This window comes from Lithobates pipiens, unplaced genomic scaffold (genome assembly GCF_037356315.1).
Source record: "Lithobates pipiens isolate NorthernLeopardFrog02 unplaced genomic scaffold, aLitPip1_a1.2 Scaffold_18, whole genome shotgun sequence".
Lineage (NCBI taxonomy): Eukaryota > Metazoa > Chordata > Amphibia > Anura > Ranidae > Lithobates > Lithobates pipiens.
The window spans coordinates 180,958,347-180,984,323 of record NW_027507758.1 but is presented as its reverse complement, the minus strand read 5'-3'; positions in this window follow the sequence as shown (position 1 = coordinate 180,984,323).

Here is a 25,977-nt window from a genome sequence, read left to right as displayed (position 1 = left end):
CACCTGTTGTGATGCCAATTGCGCCAATCTCTACAATCTCTCCTGCCTCCCCCTCCTCTGCTTCTGGTGTTGGTATTTCCCCTTCTTTGGGAGGTGTGGGGTCCCTGGTGTCCTCAGACGTCCCAAGTCATCTCTCCCCTATCAGAATGTAAAAAGAATACTTAGCACACAGATATTTGAAGGCAGAAATAGGAATATGAAAAATTGCTTGGCAGTGTCGTACAATTGTGTTTTTTGGCAGTTCAAAGGTGAATACATTATTTTTGACACTTTCTAAAGCTGGAATACTTACCTGTTGTGTGAACAAATGTAGTAAAGTGCAACTTGGCAAAACATTGTTTATTGGAGTGGGCTAACGAACAATGTTTATTACGAACGTGTGAACCCATGAACATGAAAGTGGCCATTTTAAACTGTGCAACATTAAATCAAAGCACATGGAGCAGTATGCAAGCAATAATAATAATATGAGCACACGACAACTACTTACTTTTTTGAAGAACTCGCTTGATCCTTCTGTACTGATTGTGCTCCCTCAGTTTCAGGTCTGACCAGCGTTTCCTCAGTTTATCCTTGGATCGTCGTACCCCAAAATTCTTCTGGAGACTCTTCACAACTTTAGTCATGATCTTGGCCTTTCTGTCATTTGGGTTTGGTTAAGGTCTATACTTCCCATCATAGTCGTTCCTCTTCAATATGTCCACCATCTCCAACATCTCTCTAAAAGACATATTTGAGACCTTAAATCTTCTCCTCTGGGATCGGGACGTTTCTGGCTTTCCTCGTCCTCCTCCTCATTAGGGGAACTATCATGCCCCTGCTGTGTCTCCGCCATGTGCTCTCCCCACTGTGCCGAAAGAGAAGAGGCGGGGAATAGACTAGAAAGAACATCAGGGGCAGGCAGAGTTTCACATACAGTATAGACCAAAAGTTTGGACACACCTTCTCATTCAAAGAGTTTTCTTTATTTTCATGACTATGAAAATTGTAGATTCACACTGAAGGCATCAAAACTATGAATTAACACATGTGGAATGATATACTGAACAAAAAAGTGTGAAACAACTGAAAATATGTCTTATATTTTAGGTTCTTCAAAGTAGCCACCTTTCTCTTTGATTACTGCTCCGCATACTCTTGGCATTCTGTTGATGATCTTCAAGAGGTAGTCACCTGAAATGGCTTTCCAACAGTCTTGAAGGAGTTCCCAGAGATGCTTAGCACCTGTTGGCCCTTTTACCTTCACTCTGCGGTCCAGCTCACCCCAAACCATCTCGATTGGGTTCAGGTCCGGTGACTGTGGAGGCCAGGTCATCTGGTGCAGCACCCCATCACTGCTTCTTGGTTAAATAGCCCTTACACAGCCTGGAGGTGTGTTTGGGGTCATTGTTCTGTTGAAAAATAAATGATGGTCCAACTAAACACAAACCGGATGGAATGGCATGCCGCTGCAAGATGCTGTGGTAGACATGCTGGTTCAGTACGCCTTCAATTTTGAATAAATCCCCAACAGTGTCACCAGCAAAGCACCCCCACACCATCACACCTCCTCCTCCATGCTTCACGGTAGGAACCAGGCATGCAGAGTCCATCCGTTCACCTCTTCTGCGTCGCACAAAGACACAGTGGTTGGAACCAAAGATCTCAAACTTGGACTCATCAGACCAAAGCACAGATTTCCACTGGTCTAATGTCCATTCCTTGTGTTCTTTAGCCCAAACAAGTCTCTTCTGCTTGTTGCCTGTCCTCAGCGGTGGTTTCCTAGCAGCTATTTTACCATGAAGGCCTGATTCACACAGTCTCCTCTTAACAGTTGTTCTAGAGATGTGTCTGCTGCTAGAACTCTGTGTGGCATTGACCTGTTCACTAATCTGAGCTGCTGTTAACCTGCGATTTCTGAGGCTGGTGACTCGGATGAACTTATCGTCCGCAGCAGAGGTGACTCTTGGTCTTCCTTTCCTGGGGCGGTCCTCATGTGAGCCAGTTTCTTTGTAGTGCTTGATGGTTTTTGCCACTGCACTTGGGGACAATTTCAAAGTTTTCCCAATTGTTCGGACTGACTGACCTTCATTTCTTAAAGTAATGATGGCCACTCGTTTTTCTTTACTTAGCTGCTTTTTTCTTGCCATAATACAAATTCTAACAGTCTATTCAGTAGGACTATCAGCTGTGTACTGTATCCACCTCCTGCACAACGCAACTGATGGTCCCAACCCCATTTATAAGGCTTGAAATCCCACTTATTATACCTGACAGGGCACACCTATGAAGTGAAAACCATTTCAGGCGACTACCTCTTGAAGCTCATCAACAGAATGCCAAGAGTGTGCGGAGCAGTAATCAAAGCAAAAGGTGGCTACTTTGAAGAACCGAGAATATAAGACATATTTTCAGGTGTTTCACACTTTTTTGTTCAGTATATAATTCCACATGTGTTAATTCATAGTTTTGATGCCTTCAGTGTGAATCTACAATTTTCATAGTCATAAAAATAAAGAAAACTCTTTGAATGAGAAGGTGTGTCCAAACTTTTGGTCTGTACTGTATGTGCACTGTATATAAAATGCAACACGTGTGTGTCATACGTATGATCTGTGAGCAGAGTGAGGAGCTGACGCGCCGATCATTCAAACGAAGGTACAATTTTAACTTGGTACATCACTAGCCTATACTGCTTCTAGATTGAGGCCTATATTGGGGCAAGATTAGGAGAGTTTAGCCTGACATTATTATTAGGGTTTGTCTTGTGTTGTGTCTTGCAGAGAAGATGGATCCCTTCAAGGAACCACATTTTTTGGAGCTAATCGTTGTTATGCTCAGGGAGCTGCCCTGCCTGTGGCAGATGAACAACCACCTTTCTAAGGACTGAAGAAAGAGGAAGGTAGCACTGGAGAAACTGCTTGGTTTGGTGAAGATCATGCTCCCCACGGCAGACATGACCTATGTGATGGCCAAAATTGGTGCCTTGAGGAGTACATATCTGAGGGAGCGCAAGAAGTTCCAGGATTCCCTGAGATCAGGAGATCCAGATGACATTTATGTCCCCAGGATGTTGTACTACGAGAGGCTGCATTTTCTGGCAGACGAGAGGAGGCCAGCACCCTACAGTCTTCCTTCAAGGCTTCCTTCACCCCCAGCTGAGGCTTCCAATGTCCAACCTGGGCCTTCCAAGCAGCAACATGTGGAGGGGCCCAGCTTGAGACAGGTATAGCTTTGTTCAACATATTTATTTTCGTACATTTAATGATGTTAACTAGATGTTATTATTGATCAGTAAGTTGTGATTTAACAAAGTGGTTTACATATCAATAGACAGTAGTGACCAAAAATGATTGGGACAAGAGTGAAAAATGCTGGGCTCAGAATGATGGTCTTTTCTATTTGGTAACATTCAATTTGCAACAGTCATGAGCACAAAATTGTGTGATTGATGACCAAAAAACTAAAACTATGTCCCATTTTCATACACAGGAAGACCTCAGCTGGGAGGAGGCTGTGACAAGTGGCAGCCAAGAGAAGGCTGTGGCAAGTGGCAGCCAGGAGGTTGACCCTCGCCCTCCTCCTCCTCCACCTCCTGCCACAACTTCAAGAGCAGAGCCACAGCCTGGAAGGAAGCCTGGAGGGAAGTGCCTAAGGAAGACCAGAGAGTGATGGCCTAGGTTCAGTCTGGTCTGACAAAAGATGCAGGCTCTTTTATGACTACAGCCTGGGGACATAGATGTCATCTGCTCTTCCTGATCTCTTGGACTTCTGGACCAGACTGTTCTCCCTTTAGATATGTACTCATAAGGCCACCAATGCATTTAAAAAATAATTGATGTCTGCCCTGGGGGCCACAGGCTTCGCCAAATTGAGCAGTTTCTCCAGCATTGCTTTCCTGTTTATTTGTTCATTACACCTAAATAAAGGTTTTTTTTTTTGGTTCAAGAAACACCTGCCTAAGTGTTTTACTTCAAAAAGGACAGTTTATTTGTGAGTAGGCAGGTACATTTCAAAAATACAAAGTCAAATTAATAACAAGGGGCACCAACACCAAACAACCTCCTAGAGATTAAAAAAGAAAACAATAAAATAAAAAGACAATAATGGTGTTGTGGTAAGTTGACACACAAAACACACCAAAAAAATTACAAAGATGAGCAAAATGTCATAAAAGGAGATCTTGATTAAAAAACCAACCACAAAATTTACATTAAAAAAAACAAAAATGGTTGGGGAGATCTGATGAATTAAAATATTGTATTCATGAAATGAGGAAAAAGCATAAAGAAATACAACTTCATTCTTGTAGCATTATAAAGAAAAAGAGAACGCACTGCATTAAAGAATTTTTAACATTGCAGCATGATGAATGTGCTATATCGATTATGAAACAGTAGTTTTACCTGACCGAGCGCTTCCGTCTCAGAATTTATTCTGAGTATGCGTGGCACTTTGTCAGTCGGTCTAGGCTACACGCGATCGGAATTGACGCACATCGGATCATGTGTCAGAAAATTTTATATCCAGCTCTCAAACTTTGTTGGTCGGTCATTCCAATGGAAAAAGTCTGATGGAGCCCACACACGGTCGGATTATCTGACAACATGGTCCGATCAGACCGTGTTTTAAGGGCTTACTTTTTAAAATCTTTATAAATGATATAGGGTCTGGGATTAAAAGTACCATTCTGTCTTTGCAGATGACACCAAGCTATGCAGTGGAATAACGTCTTTACAGGATGTCTGTAAATGCAAACTAACCTCAATGCACTGTCTAATTGGGCAACTAAGTGGCAAATGAGGTTTAACCATTTCAGCCCTGGTAGAATTGGCTGCAGAATGACCGGGCCATTTTTTTGCGATTCGGCACTGCATCGCTTTACCTGACAATTGCGCGGTCCTGCGATGTTGCACCCAAACAAAATTGATGTCCTTTTTTCCCACAAATAGAGCCTTCTTTTGGTGCTATTTGATTGCCTCTGCGTTTTTTATTTTTTGCACTAAAAACAAAAAAGTGCGTCAAATTTGAAAAAAAAAATATTTTGTACTTTTTGGTGTAATGTCCCCATTTTTTTTGAAAAAAACTTTTTTCTATCAGTTTAGGCCGATATGTATTCTTCTACATATTTTTGGTAAAAAAAATATTAATTGGTTTGTGGAAAAGTTATAGTGTCTAAAAAATAGGGGATAGATTTATAGCATTTTTATTATTTTTATTCTTCTTTACTAATAATGGCGGCGATCTGTGATTTTTATCATGCATGTGACATTATGGTGGACATATCGGATAATTTTGACACATTTTTGGGACCACTGGCAATTATACAGCATTGATTATTGCCAAAATGTCACTGGCAGTGAAGGGGTTAACACTAGGGGCGATAAAGGGGTTAACTGTGTTCCCTGGGAGGTGATTCTAACTGAAGGGGGAGGGGACTGACTAGAGGAAGTGACGGATCATGGTTCTTAGCTAATAGGAACACACGATCTGTCATTCCTCTCGGAACAAAACACGGATTTGTTTGTTTACACACACACTTCTGTGTTCTGTCCCTCTTGCTTGTGATTGCTCATGGCCTGGGGTTATCACAACCATTGGCTATGAGCATTGGCACCCCTGCTGTGCAGCTATCCCAATCCTGCGAGCAGACGTATAGCTACGACGGTTTGCGGGATCGTGCCAACCTGCCGCAATATAATGACAGCGGCTGGTCGGCAAGTGGTTAATGTCGATAAATGTAAAGTTATGCACTTGGGGGCTAAGACTATGCATGTATCAAACATACTAGGGGGAGTACAACTGGGAGAATCCATAGTGGAGAAGGATCTGGGGGTTGTGGTAGATTATAAGTTCAATAATAGCAAGCAATGCCAAGCTGGGGTTTCCAAAGCAAGTGAAGTCCTTTCTTGCATTAAGAGAGGTCTAAACTCCAGAGAGCGAGATATGTTTTTGCCCCTGTTCAAATCATTAGTAAGACCTCTGGAATATGCCGTTCAGTTTTGGGCACCAGTTCTCAAAAAAGGATACCGGGGGAACTGGAGAAAGTGCAGAGAAGGGCAACCAAACTGATAAGAGGCATGGAGGAGCTCAGCTATGAGGAAAGATTAGAGGAACTGAATTTTTTCTCTTTTGAGAAGAGATTAAGAGGACATATGATCAACATGTACAAATACATAAGTGGTCCATATAGTGAACTTAGTGTTGAGTTATCACAGAGGACAAGGAGGCAATTGTTATGTCTAGAGGAAAAAAGATGTAATCTCCAAATATGGAAAGGTTTTTTTCACAGTAAGAGCTGTGAAAATGTGAAATAGACTCCCTCCAAAGGTGGTTCTGGCCAGTTCAGTAGATTGAGTTAAAAAAGGCCTGGATTCTTTCCAAAATGTACATAATATAACTGGGTACTGATATTTATAGGTAAAGTTGATCGAGGTAAAATCCGATTGCCTTTCGGGGGATCAGGAAGGAATTTTTTCCCCTGCTGTAGCAAATTGGGGCATGCTTTACTGGGGTTTTTCACCTTCATCTGGATCTGTGGGTGAAGGATTGTGTATATGGTATTGTATTATTCATTTTTTTTCCTTTTTGTTTTTTGGTTGAAATAGATGAACTTGTGTCTTTTTTCAACCTGACTATGTAACTATATGTGTTAGAAATGACAATTAGTCCAGGGCTTACTTATTTACATCTGATAGGTGGTCATACTAACATAAACCTCTTCAGGAACCCTTCAAGGGGGCTTTATGGTGACAAAACAGATGGTAAATTGCCTATTTAACCATCTGCTTACCTCCTTCCTGTCCAGACCAATTTTCAGCGTTCAGCACTGATGCATTTTGAATGACAATTGCGCGGTCATAAAACAGTGTACCCAAAATAATGTTTTATAATTTTTTCCCCACAAATAGAGCCTTCTTTTGGTGCTATTTGATCACCTCTGCAGTTTTTATTTTTTGTTAAAAAAATTGAAAAAGACCGAATTTTAAAAAACATTTTTTTAATATTTTGTCAGTGGCAGTGATGGGCACCAATAGGTGGCAGTGATGGGCACTGATGGGTGGCAGTGATGGGTGGTAATAATGGGCATTGATTGCTTACACTGATAGGAGGCACTGATTGGCACCACTGGTGAGCATTGTTAGGTGGCACTTATGGGCATTGATAGATGGCACTGGTGGGCACTGTGGGCACTGGCAAGTGGCAATAACAGGTGGCACTGGCAGGGGGTACTGATTGATACAGATGAGGTGCCTGTGTTCCTTCCTCTTCGGGACCGATGTTCCTTTAACATAAGCTGGTGATTGGCTTTTTTTTCTCCTCATGCTGTTAGCGTGAGGAGAAAAAAAAACGATTACCGAGCATTTGTTTACATGATGTGATCAGTTGTCACAGCCGGCCCCTTACTCGGATTGGTGATCACCCGAGTCTCAGTGACTTGATGATCACGGCATGCTCCCTGTATGCCCCACAGGGCACGCACAGGAAGTGTGCACAGGGGAGGACGCCCTATGACAGCCTCCTGGAAATTGAGGTCCACGCTTTAGCCGTCATTCGGCTATGGCCCAGACCTCAAGTGGTTAAACAACTGCAGTTAATGTCCAACTAGTGCTTTTTGAGAGTACAAATGTTCATAAATAATGATGTCTTATCATTTATGATGTAATCGGAAGTGCAAATCATTGACCCATATTTCCACATCACCTCTCCTTCAAGTGTGGACTGGCCAGGCCGCATTCCTGTTTCTCATTGCAGATGCTGTTGGCATCATCCAAGGTTGCAGACCGCTGTTACTGTTCATAAGTTGCCTACCTGCTGGGCCTAATTTTATTTTGCTGGAACTTTCTGCAATATACTGCTATGCTCAATCTCTGCGTGTTTACTGCCCACCACACGACGCTTCACCTTGATTACAACCCTTTAGCAGCATCTCACCATAAATGTAATTTTTGTTGCAGATGATGCCTAAACTTGTGTGTTAGTGCAAAGTTCTGGGAACATCAGTCAGCCAATCACACCAGTAGGAAATTACATTTCTGGAGGCGTTTCATATGCCAACTGTGTACAGAACGGGTTCAATGGGTCTAAGTATTGCACTGAATTTTACAGTGCTGCAGATTGAAAAGTAAAGGTAACTTTTAAAAACATTAAATTACAGTATGGCTTGTGTTGCAATTATATATGCTATATTATTATTTTTTAATGTGCTATATTTTTTCCCACAGAAGTGGAGTTATCTTTTAATGCTTTAGACAACGATTCCCTTTTGATTTGCTAGCGTTTATTATACTGCTGTACTAATTCCCAAATGATGCTAATTCCTAAAACATTAGAAAATTGTCCTTATAAAGAAAAAAAGAACATTCTGTAAAACATTCAGTTGTCTCATAATAATGTCAGCAGTAAAGTAAGAATTAGCAATTGCTTAGCACTTGTAGTAATTAAAAACAATGTAATTTTTATTAAATAAAGCTATGTGTTTTTTAAACATTCTCAGTGTAGATGGACTTATGTTGAATTCATTAATCATGGCTTTGATTTTATTCAAGTCTGCTGACAAACACAGTTTGTTAAATTGATCTAAGGCAATGGCTAAATCATTTTTTGTTATACATTCATTTCACCGCAACAAACAAACACATTTACTGATATTAAAGCCCTTGAATCTCTTTTTACTTTTTCAGGCAACAATAAATAATGCAGAGAAACAATAAAACAGTTCAGATTGTGGCAATGTAATAATGTTTTGTACATCTCTAAGTATACTTTCAATGCCATGTTTTTTATTGTGAACAAGATACAAAAAAACTGTCATCTTAACATTAAGAGATTGTAAATAGGGTGAACTGAAGGAAGAAATTGTTATTTGTGACCATTGCTGCCAGCTGTCTTTTTTTTTTTACTCCATTGCAATAGTTCAATAAAGAAGTAAAAAAATAACTATATATATATATATATATATATATATTAACATGATAAAAAAACTGTTTATTTAACCACTTAAGGACCAGGCCTCTTTTTCAGACTCGGTGTTTACATGTTTAAAACAGTTTTTTTTTGCTAGAAAATTACTTAGAACCCCCAAACATTTTATATTGTTTTTTTTTTAACACCCTGGAGAATAAAATGGTGGTCATTGCAATACTTTTTTCACACCGTATTTGCGCAGCGGTCTTGCAAGCGCACTTTTTTTGGAAAAAAAATCACTTTTTTGAATAAAAAAATAAGACAACAGTAAAATTAGCCCAATTGTTTTATATTGTGAAAGATAATTTTACGCCGAGTAAATTGATACCCAACATGTCACGCTTCAAAATTGCGCCCGCTTGTGGAATGGCGTCAAACTTTTAGCCTCACAAATCTCCATAAGCGACATTTAAAAAATTCTAAAGGTTGCATATTTTGCGTTACAGAGGAGTTCTAGGGCTAGAATTATTGCTCTCCCTCTACCGATCGCGGCGAGACCTCACATGTGTGGTTTGACCACAGTTTTCATATGCGGGCGCTACTCGCATATGCGCTCGCTTCTGCGCGAGAGCTCGTCATGACGGGGTGTTTTTAAAAACATTTTTTTTCTTATTTATTTTAACTGATTTTATTTATTTTTACACTGTTTAAAAAAAAAATGGATCACTTTTATTCCTATTACAAGGAATGTAAACATCCCTTGTAATAGAAAAAAGCATGACAGGTCCTCTTAAATATGAGATCTGGGGTCAAAAAGTCCTCAGATCTCATATTTGGACTTAAATGCAAAAAAAAAAAAAAAAGTAATTTAAAAAAATTACATTAAAAAAATATACCTTTAAGAGGTATGGGCGGAAGTGACGTTTTGACGTCGCTTCTGCCCTCCTATGGTATAAAGATGAGTGGGGGCCATCTTAGCCTCACTCGTCTATATACCCAGCTAGGAAAAGGACCCGATCGCCTCCGCCGCTACCGACGGCTCCGGTAAGTGGCGGAAGGCACGGGAGGGCGGCGGGAGGGGGGGTGGCAGCTCTCCCGCCGCCGATAATGCTGATCTCATGGCGAACCCGCCGTGGAGACCACCGTTTTCGTACAGACGACCGGCGCCTGAAGAGATGGTTATCACGGTTGTGGCAGCAGCTGCTGCCGTTACCGAGATATCCCTCTTCAAAAATAGGACGTACATCAGCGTGCGCTGGTTGTTAAGTGGTTAAATAAGCCTTTGGCTACTTCTTTGAGTTCAAGATTTAATAAACAATCAAGTTGAGTATTGAGAGGTCTATAAAAGAAGACTGAAAAGCAACAGCTAAAATCTGGAATACTTATTCAAACTAAGGAAGACAACCAGGTTTCAAGTCATAAAAGCAGAATTCTGTTCAAAATGAATTTTTAAATGGAGATAGGCAGGGTTTGAAATCCTGTCTGGCAAATTGTAAAGGTCAACGGAACTCTGGAAAAGTCCAGCAAGAAGAATTAGCAAAAAATCTGTATTATTTTTTCAATTTGACAAACCAAATACATTTATTTACCCACAATACCTGCTGAAATCCAATATTAAAAGGAACTTAGGAGCTAAACATTTCTCTAGGAGGCCCAATTCCTAATTTCAAAAATAAATCTCCTCATGGAGAAAACATAATTTACAGAACTAGGGAAATAACCTTGACTCTAAATGTATAATCTTGAGAGCAACAATGTATAAAGAGCTGTAGGTGTCTCTCAAAAAACTATTAAGTGCCAAAAGGAAAAATAAATACTATATATATATATATATATATATCTCTTTATTCACATAACTGTACCCGTAAACCCTACTCCTAAACCTAGTAGTCAAAAGATATGCAAAAAAGTATAAGAACTATTATGCATGAAAAGAAAAAAAACTATATCCCATAGATGCAACAAAAAGTTATACAAAGCACAAAATAGGACTACACATGAGTTCCTCTCCAAAGAAGATCAAAGAGAATATTAAATATAATATTGCACTGAAAAAATGTAATGAGATAATAATAATATGAACCTGCTGGAAATAATAAGATACTAGCAGTGCCTAAAGGCAACTGACCTAGTGAATTCTGCAGCCAAAGTAGAGTTTGTTATTGCATATATGGCAGTCCCTATATGGGAGATTGGGCCACAATAGTGAACAGATTAACCATGTCTACACCATGTCTACGCATTCCTTCAACTGTTGCATTCAAACCTTCAGATTTCACAGAACAAGGTCAATTTAGGTGGGCCTCTAGTATAATATGCACATCGCTATATGCATAGATCATATGTACCCTTATGCCGCGTACACACGATCAAACAATCCGGTGGAAAAGTCCCCCCGTGTGTAGCCTCCAGCGGACTTTTTTACCCAAAAGTCTGGCGGACTTAGAAAGTAGTTTTGCACTCCAATCTTTCCGTCTGACTCGCATTTCGGCAGACAATCCGTGTATGCCAGTCTGCCGTACTTTTGAAATGAACGGACTTTTCCCGCCCGGAGGAAAGTCCGCTCATTTTGAGCGCTTCTCCAGGTAGCCGGGGCCAGCGAAGGAGGCGTCGCTGGCCCAGTCACCTGGTATGGACTTAAAGGGGAACCCCAATGCTGAAAAAAAATTGGCGTGGTGGTCCCCCCCAGGTCCACATTAGACCCTTGTCCGAGCACGCTACCTAGCCGGCCAGGAAAGGGGGGGACGAGCGAGCGCCCCCCCTCCTGAGCCGTACCAGGCCACGTGCCCTCAACATGGGGGGGTGCCTTGGGGAAGGGGGGGCGCCCGCTGCCGATGTCGCCGCCTTCTGTTCTTCTCTTCTTCTCTTCAGATGTTGCCTCGTCGCTCTCTCTGCTCACAATGACGGGGACACGGCACGCGGTGACTTATATAGGGACATCACCGAATGATGTCCACGCCCAGTATGATGTCACAGTCCCAGCATCCTCTGCGGCGACAGAAGACCGGGCCACCACCTGTAAAAGAGCTAGAAGAAGGTGCGGTGGCCCGGGAAGAAGAACCGAAGAGGGGGACAAGACCCCCAAAGTCAGAAGAAGAGGGCAGCGGCGAAGAAGAAAGCCGGGCTCCTCCACTAGCAAAAAAGCTAGCAGAAGAGTCTGGCTAGAAGACCCCCGAAGACAGACAGAAGACCCCCGGAGCTGTGCAATAAACTATTTTAACCCTTGTGTGTTGTGTTTTTTTTACTTTTATTTACAGGTGAATGGGTAGGGGTACATTGTACCCCATACTCATTGACATAGGGTGGAGGGGCCGGTATCCATGGGCCCCCTTATTAAAGGGGGCTCCCGGATCCCGATAAGCCCCCCGCCCGCAGACCCCGACAACCAAAGGCCAGGGTTGTCGGGAAGAGGCCCTTGTCCTCATCAACATGGGGACAAGGTGCTTTGGGGTGGGGGTGCCGCGCGGCCCCCCCTTCTCCAAGGCACCCCCCTATGTTGAGGGCACATGGCCTAGTACGGCTCAGGAGGGGGGGCGCTCGCTCACCCCCCCTTTCCTGGCCGGCCGGGTAGCGTGCTCGGACAAGGGTCTGATGTGGACCTGAGGGGGACCCCCACGCTGATTTTTTTTCGGCGTTGGGGTTCCCCTTTAAATCCATACCAGGTGAGGGGACCAGCGATGCCTCCTTCGCTGGCCCCGGCTACCTGGAGACACGCTCAAAATGAGCGGACTTTCCTCCACGTGTGTGGGCGAGTCCGTTCATTTCAAAGGTACGGTGGATAGTCCGGCGGACTTAGTACGCCGTATTATTCCGCTGAAAAAGTGCCGTGTGTGGGCAAGTAGCCTGTTCGGAAAGTCTGGCGGACAGTCCGGCGGCAAGTCCGGCAGACTAAGCCCGCCGGATAGTTGGCTACGTGTGTACGCGGCATAAGAGGCACACTACATGACATTCAGTGGTATTTAGTGAAAGAGCCATACACAGACATGCAAAATCGAACATCAAAGTACAGTCTCATTTCGTATGCTGCACATTATATATTAGGCCAAATTAACCCAAACAGATCAGCACTTCAACCATCACATTAAGGTAACGCTATATGATGAAGCTGTATGGTGAACCTGTAAAATAATAAACAGTAATGAGCTTGTTGAAGCAGTTTTGGAGGAAGACATACATATTCTAGACATGTGCATTCATTTTCGTCCAAATGCATTTTCGTCTGAATTTCGGGTATTTTCGTTATCGTTTTAACAAATGATAACGAATATGCAGAATATGAAAAAACAAGATCCAACATAAACAAATGCTTTATTTTAGTTTTTGTTGCGACAACATTTCGATATAGATAGGAGATTCAACATGACACTGACAATAGCGATCTGTGTCCATCAAACCTGTGGTCGAATGTGCCTAACCTTAGCTCTATTAGTTCAAGATTATTCTACATAGAGAGAAAAGTTTGGACATAGAGAGAGAAGATTTGACATTATAGAGACAATATCAAAAAAGGTCTAATGTGCTCAACCTAACTCTATTAGTCCAAGATTATTCAACATAGAGAGAAGATTTAACATGAAGATTCAACGAAGCAGTCGCCGCGAGCGGACATTTATGGTCGAATGCCCTGCCCAGAGGCTATAGAAGAATTCTAATGTTGGTTGACTAGTAATAATAATTAATACATATAATGATTACTAGTGTCTAGGGATGAGCTCGATATTCGAGTCGAACGCATGTTCGACTCGAACACCAGCTGTTCGCATGTTCGGGGATTACGAACGTTATGGACCGTTCGCGCCAAATTCGTGTGGGGCTCACGGCCCACAATGCACTGCGCCATCGCAGTGCATTGCTGGCTCATGATTGGCCAAGCATGCACCAATCACAGCGCCAGCAGCAAAGAGAGACAAAATTGGCCACAGGCAGGATGCCTGTGGCCAATTATAGCTCAGGGGGTTTAGTACACGCCCCACACTATATAAGGCCGCCAGCGCGGTGGCCTTGTGTAGTGTGTTCTGGCGTGAAGGGAAAGAGCTAGATAGGCAGGGACAGTGTGTTCTTTTCTCAGGCATCTGCAGGAGTTAAAGTGGGTGTTGTTTGCCTCCAGCACAGTATACACCTGTATCTACCCTTTATTGCTGTTGTTCTCTAATACGGGCATCTGCAGGAGTTAGTGGGTGTTGTGTGCCTCCAGGACAGCACAGTATACACCTGTATCTACCCTTTATTGATGGTGTTCTCTAATACAGGCATCTGCAGGAGTAAATGGGTGATGTTTGCCTCCAGCACAGCACAGTATACACCTGCATCTTCCCTTTATTGCTGGTGTTCCTCTAATACAGGCATCTGCAGGAGTTAAAGTGGGTGTTGTGTGCCTCCAGCACAGTATACACCTGTATCTACCCTTTATTGCTGGTGTTCTATAATAAAGGCATCTGCAGGAGTTAGTGGGTGTTGTGTGCCTCCAGCACAGTATACACCTGTAGCTACCCTTTTTTGCTGGTGTTCTCTAATACAGGAATCTGCAGGAGTTAGTGGGTGTTGTGTGCCTCCAGCACAGCACATTATATACCTGTATCTACCCTTTATTGCTGGTGTTCTCTAATACAGGCATCTGCAGGAGTTAGTGGGTGTTGTGTTCCTCCAGCACAGCACAGTATACACCTGTATCTACCCTTTATTGCTGGTGTTCTCTAATCCAGGCATCTTAAGGAGTTAGTGGGTGTTGTGTGCCTCCAGCACAGTATACACCTATATCTACCTTTTTTTGCTGGTGTTCTTTAATACATGCATCTGCAGCCTTTACATTGGGTATTGTGTGCCTCTACCACAATATACACTAACCAATTGCTGGTTTTCCCATCTCCCTGCAGGCCATTACTATGTCTGGAAGGCCAACAAGGAAAGGCAGACAGTCACGAGCCAATAAAAGAGGGCAAGCAGGCTCTGTGTTTAGAGATAACAGTGCTCATCATGGATGCGGTGCATCGTCATCAGCACGTGGCCAGGGGACACGCTTGTCCTTATTTTCTGCAGCTGGACATGTTGAGCCGCATCATGCCAAGGACTTGGTAGAGTGGATGACCAAGCCCTCTTCATCCTCCTCATCCTCTCTCACCCAGGCTCAGGGTACTAGCAGAGCAGCTGCCAACACATCCTCTTCCCTCATCTCAATGTCATCAGCCACTCCTTCCCTAGACCCACCATGTCCTCCTGAGGAGTCCCCTGAACTTTTTGAGAACAGTGTTGGGTACATGCTCCAGGAGGATGCCCATTGCTTTGAAGGCTCTGATGATGATACCCAGCTAGAGGAAAGCAGTAGCGTCAGCGCAGAGAGAGGAGATGCTCAAGAAGGACCGCATTCTGGCAGTCATGTTGCACCAGCTGCAGCAAACTGCCAGGTTTGCTTCAGTGATGAAGCGCAAGATGATGATGAGATCACTGACTCCATGTGGGTGCCTGATAGGAGAGAGGAGGAGGAGGAGGCACATCTCCAACGAGGCAGGATGCCTTCTGGGGGCCAGCTTAGGGGCAGCACACCGAGGCAACAGTGCTGGTCATGGACATGGTGCCTCCTCATCAGCACATGGCCGTGGGACATGCTTGTCCTTTTTTTCAGCAGCTGGCCGTCTTGCGCCGCAACATGCCGAAGACTTGACCAAGCCATCATCATCCTCCTCATCTTCACCCAGGCTCCGGGTACTTTGTCTGGCAATGCACCTGCCAATGCGGCCTGTTCCCTTGGCTCAATGACATCAGTCACTCCTTCACTAGCCCAACCATGTCCTCCTGAGGAGGCCCCAAAACTGATTGACCACAGTGTTGGGTACATGCTCCAGGAGGATGCCCAGCGTTTTGAAGGCTCTGATGGTACCTAGCTAGAGGAAGGCAGCAAGTGAGCCCAGAGAGAGGGGTGCCCAAGAAGGACAGCAATCTGGCAGCTATGTTCCCCCAGCTGCAGCATACTGCCAGGTTTGCTTCAGTGATGAATCGGGAGGGGATGATGAGATCACTGACTCCATGTGGGTGCCTGATAGGAGAGAGGAGGAGGAGGCACATCTCCAAGTTCTTTGGTGTGGGCCTTTTTAGAGACGAATGCATCAGATCGCACCGCTGCTATTTGTAACATATGTCGCAAGTGTACCTTGCATGGCCAAAACATCAACCGCTTGGGCACCACATGCTTGACTAGACATATTTCGACCTGCTATACAGTTCATTGGCAAGCGTACCTAAAAGAACCACACCAAAGACCAAAGTGGACCTCTCCTTGCTCCTCATCAGCTGGGATCTCAACCCTACTATACCTTCAGTCCTCTCTGAAACCTGCACTGAGAGGAATGAAGGTGTAGCATTAGGTGGGTCACAGCCAAGTACTTTCGGGCAATTTGCTATCGGTACACCGATGTCAGATTGTACCAGGCAAATTTCCCTGCCCCAGCTGCTGCACCACAGAAAGACGTTCACTCCCAGCCATCCACATGCCAAGTGGTTGAATGCTAGCTTAGCTAAATTTCTAGCACTTCAACTGCTGCCTTTTCAGTTGGTAGACTCTGCCCCCTTCCGTCAGTTTGTGGAATGTGCGGTTCCTCAGTGGCAGGTTCCCAAATGCCACTTTTTCTCATGGAAGGCGATTCCAGCTCTCTACCGGCATGTGGAGGGCAATGTCTTGGCCTCGCTGGACAGGGTGATCCTGCAAAGCCTGAGGAAGGATCATCGTATTCGTCGGATCAAGGAGAGGGATCATTACTGGCTGGCAACCCTCCTTGATCCACATTACAAGGGTAAGGTTGCGGACATTATCTTGCCATCACAGAGGGAGCAGAGAATGAAAGATCTTCGGGAGGCCTTGCAGAAAGGTCTGTCCAACGTGTTCCCAGAGACTGGGAGGTTACGAATTCCTGGTCCTGGACAACGTGTTGCTGAGGCTTCGGTCAGTCACAGAAGGAGGAGCAGTGGAGAAGGTGGCCGTCTGACCGATGCATTCAGACAATTTTTTAGTCCGCAGCCCCAAGGTATGATTGGTTCCAGCAACCATCGCCAGTGTCTTATTTACATGGTGCAGGAATACCTAGGGGCAGGATCAGACTTGGACACCTGTCCTGCATCCAGCATTCTTTTGGAACGCACATTCAGTGCAGCTGGAGGCTTTGTAATCGATCACAGGGTGCGCCTGTCCACCGACTCGGTTGATTGACTGACCTTCATAAAAATTAATCAGTCTTGGATCACCACCAGCTGATGCTGATGTAACCAAATTTTTTTTTTGAAATGTCAGATCCCTTCAAGACTGCCTATGCTGATGCTGAGTGACTATACTGTTATGCTGAGTGACTATCCTCTTCCTCCTCAATGATCATGCTGATAGCTTGTAAGAACATTTTTGGTTCTTGGCGCCGCTACCAGTGGCTAAGGCCCAATTTTTCAGCCCCAGGGGCGTGTAATTACAATTTTTTATGCAATATTTTGCAGGAGGGTTCGTTGCTGCTCTCAACTACAATATCTGTGAGGTGTTGCAGTGTTGTGGCACCAGCACTAGTGCCTAAGGCCCAATTTTTTAGCCCCTGTTTAACAGGTGTGTGTAATTACAATTTTTGATTCGGTCCGCATGCAGGTTCTGGTGCGAACCGAATGGGGGGAGGGGTTTTGGCTCATCCCTACTCCTCAGGAAGGATGTACTGTAATGAAGCGAGTACAAAGTAAGGCAACTAAGCTAATAAATGGTCTGGAGGATATTAGTTATGAGGAAAGGCTGTGAGCACTGAACTTATTCTCTCTGGAGAAAAGACACTCCAGAGGGGATATGATTTCAATTTATAAATACCATACTGGTGATCCCACAATAGGAATAAAACCTTTTCATGGAAGGGAGTTTAACAAGACACATGGACACTCATTAAAATTAGAAAAAAAAGTCTATGTAGAGGGTTATACATAGAGGGTTCTTTACTGTAAGTGCGGCAAAGATTTGGAATTTTATTTCACAGGCGGATGTCTCAACTAGGAGCATCGATAGTTTCAAAAACGATTAGATAAGCATTTGAATGACAGCAACATTCAGGGATATAAAATGTAATACCGACATATAATCACACACATAGGTAGGACTTGATAGACTTGTGTCTTTTTTCAACCTCACCTACTATTTAACTGTAATGTTAAGAGATCACTGATCCAAGATCTGAATGTTAAGAGGGGTGGTAATATGGGGCTGAATGGTGAAAGGGGCTTATCTAGGGTCTAAATGTTGGTTGGGGGGTGAGCTGAGGTCTGAATGTTAAGGGAGATGATTTGGAGTTCAGCTTTAAAAGTTCTATATTTAATTTAGGTTTAAAAGCAACAATGCTAAGAGGATTTTTTTTGTCATCATACTGCCTCAGCAACAACCTTGGCTTGGGTTTTCAGCCATAGTTTTGGACTAAACATACAGTAAGCAAATGTGATAGATACTGCAAAATGTTGTTATAAACCCTTCCACCTTAAATCTTTATGTGTACTGTGACAGTATTATGCCCTGCCATGATGGAAAAAGTGTCTATGTCACACAGGGTTCTTACTGATGCAGGTTAAGGGACTCCAGAATGTGTGTTGTGAATAGAGGAGTCTGCATTTTTTTCCCAGGATTTGTAACTCCTGGATTAGGTTTTACAGTCTGAAAGGCTTCAAAGGGTCTTGGGAGCAGGGCTCGAGTCCTGCGGGAACGCGTGGGAACGGCGTCCCTGCACTTTTTTCACAGCAGGAACGCCGTTCCCTTTGCAGACTAGAGCCGCCCGAGCCGATCCTTTACTAAGCGCCGATGTCCAGCATCGCCGCATAGTGAAGGACAGAAGGACACAGTGCAGGAAGGAAGTCGGCAGCCGCATCTGCCGATGCCCAGTCTGTAGATCCGGCCGCTGCTGCCCACAGCTACTGAGGTGTGTGAGCGGTGCTGGAGTGATCTCCAGCCTTGTTTGCTGCGCCGGAGTCTGGGAGGGGGGATGTGTCTGACAAGGGGAAATCCCGCCCACTGCCCCACCATGCAGTTTGACATGCCGCCCAGACTCTGAAGAGGGGCAGCCAGAAGCCGAGGACACTATTGTAAGGGGAGAATGGGGAGAAATGTATGGGGGTGAAAGGCTGTGCGGTCTCCCCATGCTGTGTTTGGATGACTGGTGGCAGCCTACTCTGCTGGAACTTGTAGTGCCCTCTGTTGGGGGCTGAGATATGGCAGCCTCCTATGTTGGAACTTGTAGTGCCCTAGACTGTGGGTGGACTGAGGAATCCTCAGTCCCCCACAGAGGGCACTATAAGTCCCAGCAGAGTAGGCTGCCATTCTTCAGTCCCCTATAATCCAGGGCACTACAAGTCCCAGCATATCAGGCTGCTCTTACAGAACAGGAGAAGGAGATGGGAGGGGGATTTGTACTGGAAGAGGAGAGAAGGAGGCGGTTTGAGATGGGGGAGGATTTGTGATGAGAGGGGGGATTTTTGCTGGGAGGGGGAGATGGGGGGAGGTTTTTTTTTCTAAGAGGGGTAATATATGCTGGGAGGGGGAGGATTTGTACTGGGAGAGAAGAGAAGGAGGCACAGGTTTGAGATGGGGGGGGGGGGGATTTTTGCTGAGAGGGGGAATTTTTTTGCTGGGAGGGGGAGAGGGGGGATGATTTTTGCTAAGAGGGGGGAATTTATGCTGGGAGGGGGAGATGAGAGAGGATTTGTGATGAGAGAGAGAATTTATGCTGGGATGGGGAGATGGGGGAGGATGTGTCCGAGGAAAGAAGGTGAAGGCAAGGGTTTGTTGCTGAGAAGGGGAATTAGTCCTGGAAGGGGTTATATGAGGGTGAGGATTTGTTCTGAAAGGTGGGATTTTTGCTGCTAGGGGGAGACGGAGGGGACAGGGGTCTGTGCTGAGAGGGGGGATTGGAGGTAAGAGAATTTGTGGATTTATGTTGTAGGTGGGATATGGGGAGTGAGTATTTGTGCTGAGGGGGAGGTATTTGTGCTAGAAGGGGGCATATGGGGGTGAGGAGTTTGCCCTGGGCACTGGATGATCTTGTCCCAGCATTGGCACACTCTACAAATTGCAAAGGCAGAGCTGTGAAGAGAGAGGGCCAGGTGCCGACGTGAGGACTGGATTGGAAGTTGCTGCAGCCTGTACTGATGCGGTGGCGACTATGGCGGCCAGGAACGGCAGACTCGTGAGTACCTAGTGGCTCTGCTAAGTGAAGTGACACACACACACACACACACACACACGTGTTTCTTTGGTAAGATAGCCCCCACAGCTAGCTTAGGTGTATAGAGTGGCAGTCGGAGGAATAGTGTCCCATCATTTTTTTTTTTTTGGTGGGTGAGTGGATCTTGGGTGGGAGTTCCCACACTTTTTTCCCCAGGACTTGACCCCTGCTTGGGAGGGATAAAGTAAATAATCCTGTGTTCACAGGGATGTTCACAGGGATGGGCCAAACACCCTCCTGTTCAGTTTACAGCAGAACTCCCGAACAGGAGAAATGGTCTAACCCAAATGGTGAACCTCATTGAAGTCTATGAAAGCCAAACAGGAAAAATCAAAAGCGCTCATTTTGAAGGCTTATATACAAGTAATTGACCATAAATGGGGTATGGGGGGGGGGGGGGGTCTGGGTACTGCCCTGGGGGACATGTAGCACTCATTTTTTTGTTGTTTTTTTTTTGTTTAAAACAACCATTTTTTTAGGAGCAGTGATTTTAATTATGCTTAAAGTACAACAATAAAAATGAAAACATCTTTAAATATAGTGCCTGTGGGGTCTCCTTAATGTGCCTGTAAAGTGTCTCATCTGTAGCATGCATAAAACATGATTTTTTTTTTCTGTTGTTTTTTTCTGATGTTTTATGCATGCTACAGCAAAAATGATATTTCTATGGGAAAAAAAAAGTCAAATCCCATTTAAAATGACTTGTGGTTACAATTCCTGACAACAGCTATTGAAAAAATAAAGAGCAAAACCGTTGTGACATCATGTGACAATATAAGGGGGAGGTGCCTCTGGGTGACTTGGTTGGGTGGCCCCACCCCTTGCCTATAAGAAATGTCAAAGCGCAGAGCGAGCAAATGGCGGGAGGCCTCCCAGGAGGTCAGAGCATTTCTTTTCTATTTTACGGGTCTGGGGGATGTCGAATTTACATTGAGGGACACTGTGGCAGTGCTGTAGCAGGCGCTCTAGCTGCCAGGGTAGTGACAGGTCCAGTAAGGAGGGGAGCGGTTATACAGGTAAGGTCAGAAAAGTGCTGGTAGTGGGAGACTCAATTATTAGGAGGACAGAGAGGGCAATCTATCAGAAAGACCCGGGTTGCCGAAAAGTGTGTTGTTTACCGGGCGCTCGTGTTCAGAACATCACGGAACGGGTGGACAGAACTAAACAAGTGGCTAAGGAACTGGTGCAGGAAAGAGGGATTTGGGTTCTGTACTACTAAAAAAAATATGCAAAACACTGCAGTAAAATGTAATAATACATTAAAGTGTCCACCAATGCCAGAAGTCTGCCAAGCAAAGTAGGTGAGTTGAAAGCTCTGATGCACGAGGAGAGCTATGATGTAATCAGTATTGCTGAAACTTGGCTTCATTCCTCACATGACTGGGCTATTAATATTCCTGGCTATGCACATTTGGAGAGACAGAGTAAAAAGTAATGGCGGCGGGGTCTGTCTCTATGTGAGAAGTGATCTCAAAGCAAGTGTGAATGAGGACCTAATTGATGGAGAATGTGATGTGGCTGAAGCATTATGGGTGGAACTGCATATAGATGTGCATAGTTCCAAGTTAATCATTGGAGTTTGTTATAGACCAAACAGTGTTTTTTTTTTTTTTTTTTTTTTTTTTTTTAACAATGTTAATAAGGAGGTGGAGACTCACCTTGCCCAGATGGAAATGGCTGCAAGAGCTGGGACAGTGATAATAATGGGTGATTATAATTACCCAGACTGGAGTAATGGCACTGCTGGGACAGTTAAAGGGAAAAAATGTATAAACCTTTTACAGGACAATTTTATGGTCCAGTTTATTGAGGCCCCAACTAGGAATGATGCTCTATTGGACCTGGTAATCTCAAACCATGCAGAACGTATTACTAATGTTCATATGAAGGAACATCTGGGTAGCAGTGACCATAACATGATTTCATTTGATGTGAGCAGTAAGCAAAAAAAACATACGGAAAAGATAAAAACACTTAACTTTAAGCCCTTGTACACACGGTCGGAGATTCCGTCGGAATGTGTCCGATCGGAGCGGTTTGTCGGATATTCCAACTGTGTGTGGTATGCATCGGAATGTTATTGTCGGAATATCCGTCAGACCAAATTTTCCAACTTGCTGGAAATATTTTCCGACAAACTGCTCCGATCGGAAATACTCCGATCATGTGTAGAGAATTCCGATCGGATAAAGTGCCACGCATGCTCAGATCAAATTCCTACATCAAAGCTATTGGCTACTAGCCTGAACGTAGTCCCATCGTAACGAAATTACGTCATCACGTTCTGAAAGATCGGATTTTCCGACAACTTTGTCTGACCATGTATATGCAACAGTTTCGGACAAGATCCGTCGGACAAAATCCGACGGACAAAATCCGACCGATTTGGTTGTCGGAATCTCCGACCGTGTGTTCAAGGGCTAAGAGAGCACATTTAACAGGGATAGGGGCTGCTTTTCAAGACTTAAGCCTGGTACACACGATCTGATTTTCCGATGGGAATTGTGTGATGCTGTTGGCGGAAAATCTGACTGTTTATGTAAGGCTGACCGCAGGGCAGCCTGTGATTGTAGAAGGAGTCAGCCTGCATAAAGCCTGCCCTCCTCTGCCTCCTCCTCTCGTGGACGCCGGCTCTTGTGTCGGCTCATCCGGCTCCACGAGAGGACATCTGCTCGTTTCTCCCTCTCCTGGCGTGCTGCCGGGGGAGGGGGAGGTTCGTCTGATCGGCTCCGGTCTCTTTGAGGGAGCCGCTTCTCCTGCCCACTTCCTTCTCCCGGTGTTTCTGCCGGGGGGAGGGGGGAGGTTAGGTTGCCTGCTTCTGCCGGGGGAAGGGGGGTCCGTCTGCCTGATGGCTCGGGGGGAGCCGCTTCTCCCGCCCCCTCCTCCCGGTGTGTCTACCGGGGGAGGATTCGATCGCCCTGCTTCTGCCGGGGGGAGGGGGTTTAGTCCGCCTGGGGGCTGCGGGGGAGCCGCTTCTCCCGCCCCCTCCTTCCCCCGGTTCTGCCGGGTGTGGGGGGAGGATTCGATTGCCTGACGAGAGGAGGGGGGGTTAGTCTGCCCTATGCTGTTCGTTTGGAGATAAATTATATAGCCAAATATATGTGGACACCCCTCACTCTTTGGGTTGAGATGGGGGAGGCCCCCTCCTGAGCTCCACGTGGTGGGCCCCCCTCCTGAGCTCCACGTGGGGGGTCTCCCCCCCTCCTGAGCTCCACGTGGTGGGTCTCCCCCCTCCTGAGCTCCACGTGGTGGGTCTCCCCCCCGCCTGAGCTCCATGTGGCGTGCCTCCCCCACCTGAGCTCCATGTGGCATGCCTCCTCCGCCTGAGCTCCACGTGGCATGCCTCCCCGCCTGAGCTCCACGTGGCGTGCCTCCCCCGCCTGAGCTCCACGTGGCGTGCCTCCCCCCGCCAGAGCTCCACGTGGCATGCCTCCCCCTCCTGAGCTCCACGTGCAATGCGCAATTTAAGTTCTTGTGCGATTTACGTTCTTGTGCTATTTGCGTTCTTGTGCAATTTACGTTCTTGTGCGATTTGCATTCTTGTACGATTTGCGTTCTTGTGCAGTTTACGTTCTTGTGCGATTTACATTCTTGTGCAATTGATGTTCTGATGCTATTCGTGCTCTCGTGCTATTTACGGTTTTCTCATACGATTACAGTCTCGTGCGATTACGGTCTCACGCAATTATGTGCTCATTCGATTTTCGTCCTCATTTGATTTTCGTCCTCATGCGATTTACATTCTCATGCAATTATGTTCTCATTCGATTTTACGTTCTTATGCATTTATGTTCTCATTCGATTTTACGTTCTTATGCATTTATGTTCTCATTCGATTTTACGTTCTTATGCATTTATGTTCTCATTCGATTTTACGTTCTCATGCAATTACGTTCTCATGCGATTACGATCTCGTGCATTTACGTTCTCATGCGATTGTGTTCTCGTGCATTTGCGTTCTCGTGCGGTTGCGTTCTCGTGCATTTGCGTTCTCATGCGGTTGCGTTCTCATGCAATTATGTTCTCATGCAATTATGTTCTCGTTCGATTTACGTTCTCATGCAATTATGTTCTCATTCGATTTACGTTCTCATGCATTATGTTTTCACGCACGTTTCTTTCGCGGTTTTATTTACGGTTTCACATGTAATTGCTGTTTCTCATGCAATACACAGGTTATGCAATTCACGGTTTTCATGCAGTTGACGTTTCATTAAATTTACAGTTCTTACGCAATTTTGTTTTTCATGCGATTTGGGTCTCTCATGTGATTTACTTTTCTCATGAAGTTGGTGTTTCTCATGCAATTGACGGTTTTCCATGCAATTTTTTACGGTTTTTCATACAGATTGCATTTCTCGTGCGTTTCGCGTTTCGCAGGTAGTTGACGTTTTTAACGATTTACAGTTCTTACGCAATTATGGTTCTCATGAATTTATGGTTCTCTGGCATTTTACGTTTCTTTTGCGATTTACGTATCAGGTGTAATGTACGTGTCTGTTGCAATTTACGTGTCTCATGCAACTTCTTGTGTTTCCCATGTTTCTGACGTTTCCCCATGTTTTTCTAGCATTTGCTTACATATTCCCATGTTTTCTCGTGTACGCATTCCCATGTTTTCTCGTGTACGTTTTCCCGTGTTTCTGACGTATTCCCATGTTTCTGATGTATTCCCGTGTTTCCTTACGTATTCCCATGTGCCGCACGTTTCATGTCTTATGCTTTTCATGTCATTGCCCTCGTGTAATTTTATGGTTCTCAGCTATTTTACGTTCCTCATGCAATTTACGTGTCGGATGTATGTATGTGTCTGATGCTATTTACGTGTCTCATGTATCTTCTCATGTTTACCATGTTTTTTTTTTTTTTTTTATAATTGTCATTTTTATTAATTTTCAAAGCAAGTACAATATAATCGAGCATTGGAATAATCAATAAGCAGAAGTGAATATAGATTATAACATAAACTTTAACTACAGAAGACAGAAAATAATTTCCACATATGCAGGCACAAGGGTGAACTGCATAACCATATCATGTAAAGTGAATAACAAACAGTTTATGAAAACCAAAACCAAAATTCCATTTGAGAGAATGCCGGAGGCCAGAGAGAGACAGAGCATCAAAACATTCATATGGTCATCATGGTGAATCTCGGGGGGGGGGGGTGGATTACCTGGAATAGTACATAGAGAGGGTGAATAGGAGGGAGAAAGATGGGAGTAGATGCCACAAAGGAGGCGTTACGACTGGCAGCTACGGTCATGAAGGGTGTACAGGCAGGGGAGCCCCATATTCCGACCGATCCCAGGGTTCCCATATTTCAGCTCCCACTGGGCTCGGTGATGGCAGCTCATGTGCCTTCTTAAGGTGATCGTCCCTAGGTGGGTGTTGGGCTTACCGCGACTTATGCGTTGACTGCAAAGATTGCAGATGGCAACACTATTGTCAGCAGCGGACACGTTAAAAAAAACCCACACTGCGGAGCCATGTGTAGGCGTCCTGGGAGCGCCAGATGTGACCGGACATGGTTGATGCCTCGCTCCTAATACATTAGCAGTCAGCTTTGTCCATCCTGTGCAATGTAAGTTCTTCCTGCTTCTCCTCCCTATCTCCTGGTCCATATCTCCCTCTGAACTCCCTTCCTCTTCCTCTCTTGTGGGCACCCACATGACATCACTAGACACGTCATCATCGATGTCACCTTCCCCACCGCTATAATTAGAGATCTTGGAGTAAGCAGCAACACCGGGGACCAACCTCCTCCTTGGGCTGATCTGGGTACTGTCGTTAGACTGCTGAGAGGCGGTTGTTGCTACCTCCTCTTCCTGATCCAATGCCAAGAGTGGCTGCGCATCGGCAATGTCTTGTGATG